At 39.8% G+C, this 6,495-nt stretch overlaps 1 long non-coding RNA gene across 1 annotated transcript; it reads right to left on the bottom strand.

The window, feature by feature from the left end:
* Nucleotides 1–2,929: 2,929 nt before the first annotated feature.
* Nucleotides 2,930–3,528, bottom strand: LOC143860035 (uncharacterized). Its single transcript, XR_013239550.1, has 2 exons — nt 3,347–3,528; nt 2,930–3,268 (listed from the first exon to the last, which is right to left on the bottom strand). It is a non-coding gene; the product is annotated as an uncharacterized LOC143860035 (long non-coding RNA).
* Between the last annotated feature and the right edge of the window lie 2,967 nt (nt 3,529–6,495).

A 6,495-nucleotide genomic window follows, 5' to 3' on the forward strand; every position in this document is an offset into this window, starting at 1 on the left:
AGCCGACGAGCTGTTCTGGCCCTACATCGACGACATAGGAAAGATTGGCAAGTATAATTGGGCGATGACAGTGTATGAATGGCTTGTAGATTACCTAGACAGAGTCAGCAAGGGTGGCAGGTACCTTGGTGGCTGCTCGTTGGTAATTCAGGTAATTTGGACTCCTGACGTTTAATTTTCTAACTGCGCTGTTTATAGTATGATTAACATGGTGTTTCATATGTATGCAGGTATGGTTATACGAGCATACCACATTTTGGATTCCCACCAATCCAGCTGTTCGTCCACGTGTGCTTAAATGGGACTGGAAAGCAAACGAATCAAAGACATATCGATTAGTGGAGCAGAAGCAGATAAAGAAATCGGAGGTGAGATATTTAAATTTTTTTAACGTATATATCAATACTACTATCTTGTTAACTGACTATGTTTTCCAAAAATTCAGGTGCTGGTGACATTGAATGTATCTCTGTTAGAGAAGTCACAGTACCCAAAGGATGGGGTAATGCAGTCGAGCAGGACTATGTTGCCTACTTTATTTTATTTTACTTGTTGATATTTTAAATTTGATCATTGACTGTCATGTGTAAACTGCAGGATGTTGAGGAGACAATGGAAGCCGATAAGGAACAGTTGGAATCCGAGGGGATAGTTTTGGGAGTAGAAAGTGAATTGAAAAAATGAAGTAGTGAAGATGAGTGTAAGCATATAAAAATTTTGGCGAGAGAGAGATGTAGTGGATAGACAGTGGCAGATGATTAGAGCAGCATGGGAAGAAATAAGAAAAAGAGAGGAAGATGTTGGAAAAAGAGGGGAAGATGTCGGAAAGATAGAGGAGGATTTGAAAAATGGATGGGAGCGTATGCGGAGAACAAATTAAGGGACAGGGGGAAGAATGGAGGGGTTTGAGGAGGAGAGGAAGGGCGAAAATGCATGTGAAGGTGCACGATTATCTTCGCAGCTGTGCGAGGATTGGATAGATTTAGCTGACCTTGGATGTGACATGGATGCAGCCGCCACCCTAATAGATGTATCGTCTCAGAACCCCAAGTCACATGAAAAAAGATTCGGCACCACACACGGGGTGATTTTAAACCTTTGCAACGATTGTGGCACCATCTACTGAAGTTGAGCTGAAAGTGAGGGGTCCAAGGGATGAGATGGTGGATTCCGAATTGGGTTACTGGTACGTAAAGGGGGACTCTGTAGGGCATTACATGGGTCTCCACATGGTATTGAAGAAGGTGTTATGGGTCCTTAAATGGGGTGGAAGAAGTCCCCATAGAGGCCCCATCAACTTCCCACCATGGTCCCCAAGTTCACAGATAAGGGTTTTCACCTACCTAGGTGGGGTTACTGGTACCTAAAGAGGGTTTGTCATAGGCAATATAGGGGAGCTCCACGTGGTATTGAAGAAAGTGTTATGGGTCCTTAAATGGGGTGGAAGAAGTCCCCATAGAGGGCCCATCAACTTCCCACCATGGTCCCCAAGTTCACAGAAAAGGGTTTTCAGCTACCAGGTGGGGTTACTAGTACCTAAAGAGGGTTTTGAAGGCAATATCAGGGAGCTCTACAAGGTATTGAAGAAGGTATTATTGGCCCTTAAATGGGGTAGAAGAAGTCCCCATAGAGGGCCCATCAACTACAAACCATGGTCATGAAGTTCAGACTCAGGGGTTTCCAACTACCTACATTGGGTTACTAGTAGTAAAGGGGGACCTGGATATTTTTCATTGGAGCATTGCCACGAGCCACCTGGATATTTTCTTTCGCTATTTTGACTAAAGCGAACTATAGACTTGGCTTCCTGAATCTCAAATCGTGATTTTATCCTACACATTGAATCTCCTCTTTTCCTGTTTTTAAATCGCCACATGAGACTTCTAACATGAACATTTACATCTACTTCACGCCATTTATATAAATTACCATTCCTTCCGGGCACAGAAAAGCATATAAAAAAAAACTTAATAGCAACATTTCTTCTGTCCACATCCTATATGAAATGAAATCCCATTTCTCCATTTCACAAATTGTAAAAATAAAACCCTAGCATAAACAAATAGCAAACGAGCATTTGCATTTATTTTACTCTGTAGGTGGAAATGCAGTAAGTGATATGTACATGAAATGAAATCGCATTTCTCCATTCCACAGATTAACGTAAAAAATAAAACCCTAGCATCAACAAATAGCATGCACCTCTATTTTACTCTGTAGGTGGATTTGCAGTAACATACACACATATGAAATGAAATCCCATCTCTCCATTTCACAAATTAATGTACAAAATAAAACCCTAGAATAAAAAAACAGCATAACATTTCTCCATTTCAGAAATTAATGTAGGATGTAAAACATAAAACCCTAGCAGCAACAAACAGCATTTACAAGCATTTACAACTATTTTACTCTGCAGGAGGAAATGCAGTAACTGACATGTATATGAAATGAAAAAAATAAAAAACAGATTCAATAAAAAAGGATTTTGGAGGTTTGATACGTGCTTCAACCTGATTTTCCTTTTTCTTAAAAATAAAATAAAAAAGAGATTGAATAAAGGAAGGGAAGGAAACGACGTACCAGGTAGGGTTTGCTGTTTTGGAGGTTTGATACGTGCTTCACCTTCGTCCTCACCGTCGAGGTCGCGGTTGCCGGAGGAGAGGAGTAAAAGAAAATAGAGAAGAAAGAAAGAAGAGAAGAGGGAAGACAGAAGAGGGAAAACTTAAATGTATTTTTTATTTTGAAAGTCAAATCACTGTAAGCTTCTGTTTCTGCAGAGGGGCATTTTCGTCATGCAAATTTTCGTAAACCGGGTTTTGACCCCCATGTGTCATTTTCGACAAACCCAGACCCCTCTGATATTTTGTGTTTTATTTGTCCCCCGTACGTCAAATTTCCTTTTAACTATATAGTTTGGACATTTCAGTAACACCAAGAGAAATTAAAGCACCATTGCATAAAGAAACAACTAGAAGAATTCAACGTAGAGGCAAAGAGGGTAGAGAAGGTGAGAAATCTGCAACCTTGTATAAGCTACTTATTTCTTTATTAATAGTAAAATGCAGGCATATACGGTGACATTGATAAGAAGCTTAGGCCTGTCATTTTGAGCAACAGCAGCCGACATTATAACAAGAAATCGTGCATTTTCCACTTTTGTAACCCCTTTGGACGCACTGTGGGTTGCAAAGGGAGGGGGGACTGCATCCACTTTCACCAATACATACGAGCCCCTCCGGCATCACCACTTCTTCAGCTGCATCCACTGTCAAATTAAAGGAAATTAGTTTTACATTAGGCCACTGCATAGAAGAGAGAACGAGGGAGAGAGAGAGTGGTATACCTAACACGGAAGATGTGATGAAAAGCATGAGCATAAGGGCCACAGAGAGTCGTTTCAATAAATCGAAGGAAGCCATTTTTCAGCAACAATGGCTTTTGCAAACAACTTAATGATTGGGGGTGAATGAAGAGGGTGTTGTCATTAAGCCATTTTTATAGTGGAAGATGGGGAATCCAATAGATTTCATTTTACCACCAATGATTGTTATTTTTAGAGGGCCATGGGACCCTGCAAATTATCTTAAATACTTTGGGACCAAACAAGGATGCATCACAACATTGTGACCCTTTGGGGTTTATTGGATGGTCATAACTTTTCATGGAATGAGTTTTCTCCACAGAACCTTAATTGAGGCTTGATGGATCAAGGGTCTAGGATCATCCGATCAACATGTTCTCAACATCTCATGGCTGGACTAATAGTGCGGTTCTGATCAACTGAGATCATGCACAATATGGTGGGACCCACCATTTTACACCTCATGTTTTGATGGGTTGGGCCCATTATTTTATGCCATGTATAGCATGGGCCAAATATATGATTCATATGATCTCAACATTCTTCAAGGAAGAAAAGTGATTAATTTGAAACAAGAATTGCTGGGTTATTTTCAAAAATATCAATTTAAAATTACAAGTATTACTTGATTTATTCAAGAAAAATGATTGGGTATATTTAGTAAGTATTTTGATTTCCTGTTAAGGTCGTGGGCTCAAGCCTCAAGAGCATTACTTTTGTGCTATGTCTCTTCATTCTGGGTGATCTCAACCGTTGACAAGAAATTCCATCCAATGGTTCAAATTGGTTCTTCCAAAAAGACACTACACCTAAGACACACCACAAAAGTTCAAATTTCAAAGTGGTGGTTGTAGTTACAACCATTGGATGAAAGGGTGCCATTGGATGAAATAAAGGAGAATAAGGGTTGTGTCTTAAGAAGACACATCTATTGGATGGTGTCCTAAACGACACATCCATGAAAGGTTACGAGAAGAATTGGCAGGGGTGCATTCCTTCTAGCTCTATAAATAAAGGAGTAAGTCATGAAAAAAAGGGGGAAATACTTAAAAATATACCCCTTTCCATTTCCAATTCTCTCTCATATGAAGTGTACCTTTTGACTTATCCCATGACTATATTACTTATTTTCACTTATTTATGGGCTTTTGATTCATTCTGTATCAATGGATTGCAGCCATTGATTTCACAAGAGTGTGTCGGGCATTGTATCCTAGGGGCAGCGATTCCAAGAGCCACCTGCAATTTATTTTGGATATGACATATTGTGGAGGAATCTGTTGTACCTTAACTGGTGCGCCTTGCCCTTAATTTTATTATTATCATATTTTTTATTCCTCTCATCAATTTTTTTCCTCCCGTAATATTTCAAATTCTTGCACCGCTTTAGCCTATTTCCTCAACAAGAATTGGATTATACATGGGCAGAAACAAACCACTAGTTCTATTGCAAGAAGGGAAGGCGGCAAGGGAAGACATATAAACGGTCAGAGCAGACTTTCTACAGTCACAATGTTACAATAACTGTCCACTCCCATAAATATGGTGTCATTATGCATTCCCCTTATCTACTATTAGATAGAAGAAGGGGTAGAGAGACTTGGGAAGAAGAAATGGGCACACCTGATTTGGGACAGTTCTTAGCTGCTTCGAGTAGGAGAGGCGGTGGCCTCCAATGCTCGATCATTATCTCTGCTGGAAGTTTTTGACTGATTATATGAGCGGGTTAACTCCAGCATCAATTCAGGAAATTATAGGAATCAGATTCATAATGTTTCCTACTACAAACGTTATATCTGGAAAATTTGAATGTAAGAACTTCCAGGAAGTTAGAGGATGTTGGAGCAGAGGTGATATTGAAGCCCTTTATCCACACTAGAGAGAGGCTAGTCTCAGTATTCCATAGGACAGAAAACTCTCTTTCCCACAGAGTTCAAAACTTCTAAAACAATGCAGAAATAAAATCTTTAACAGGTTTAGAAAGTCAAATTCTAACATGCCCTGCTATTTCTTTTTATTACAAAAAATGAAAAACTCACAATCACAACCTATCTCAATCAAATGTCTAATCCCTCAAATTAAATCTGTAAGATTTTATCCCAATCCTAGCACTCGAAGCCCGTTGCTATTCATCGTTGCTGCTTGCACGGCAGAGATGAAGGGTCTGGTTTGGGAATGGAGAGAAATGGCAGAGGAAAATCACATTTTATCTCAACAGATGCCAACCAAAACCAACACCATGCCTTGTATCAGCAGTTTTCATCCTATATTTTGAACTATATAGTTAGAACATTTCTGTCACACCAAGAAGAAATTAAAGCACCATTGCATAAAGAAACAACGAGAAGAATTCAACGCAGTGAACAGCGTAGCATACTCATTTTTGAGCGTTTGGGCCTGAAATTTCACGAAAAATTACTAGTATTAGTTCATATAATGAGCCACCGAACTCATTTTTAAGCATTTGGCACGAAATTTCATGAAAAATTACAAGTATTATTAGCTCATGTAATGGGCCAGCCGAACTTATTTTTTAGCTTTTGGGCCCGAAATTTCGCTAAAAATTACAGGTTATAGCTCTTATAAGGAGCAAGATGAACTCACCTTAAGGCTTATGGGCCGAAATTTCACAAAAAATTCAGAGTTCCAGCTTTTATGATGGGCCATTCGAACTCACTTTAGGGCATTTGAGACCGAAATTTCTCAAAAACTTAGATGAGAACTCCTATTAAGTGTGGACAATGCAACAAGACGCACGCACCGGCAACGGCCACAAGTGATTGGCCCATCAACGCTCTCTTCCTCCCCCAGCTCAAAACTCGACCTAAGGAATTGGAGGGGGGGCTGATGAAGGTAAAATAATGGCCCAATCACAGACCGGCACGTGGCAAAGGGTATCCACGCAATCTTACACAATTTGGAAAGTTCTAAACCAAGCCCTTGCTCAATCACAAAGCGACACTTGTCCAAGGTCATTAAGGTAATCTCACACCTAACCCCTCTTTGCCTTCCAACTATAGATAATCTTTTAAGGCTCAAAGGTAAGGGTTCTAATCCCAAAAACTTACTATTCTAGTCTATCTTTCCATTATTTGTCGCAGTCATTGACTTAAGTATCGGAGGGTCTTCTC

The sequence above is a fragment of the Tasmannia lanceolata genome, unplaced genomic scaffold (assembly GCF_043159265.1).
Source record: "Tasmannia lanceolata isolate RefF3 unplaced genomic scaffold, GAP_Taslan_0.1 ptg000037l, whole genome shotgun sequence".
Lineage (NCBI taxonomy): Eukaryota > Viridiplantae > Streptophyta > Magnoliopsida > Canellales > Winteraceae > Tasmannia > Tasmannia lanceolata.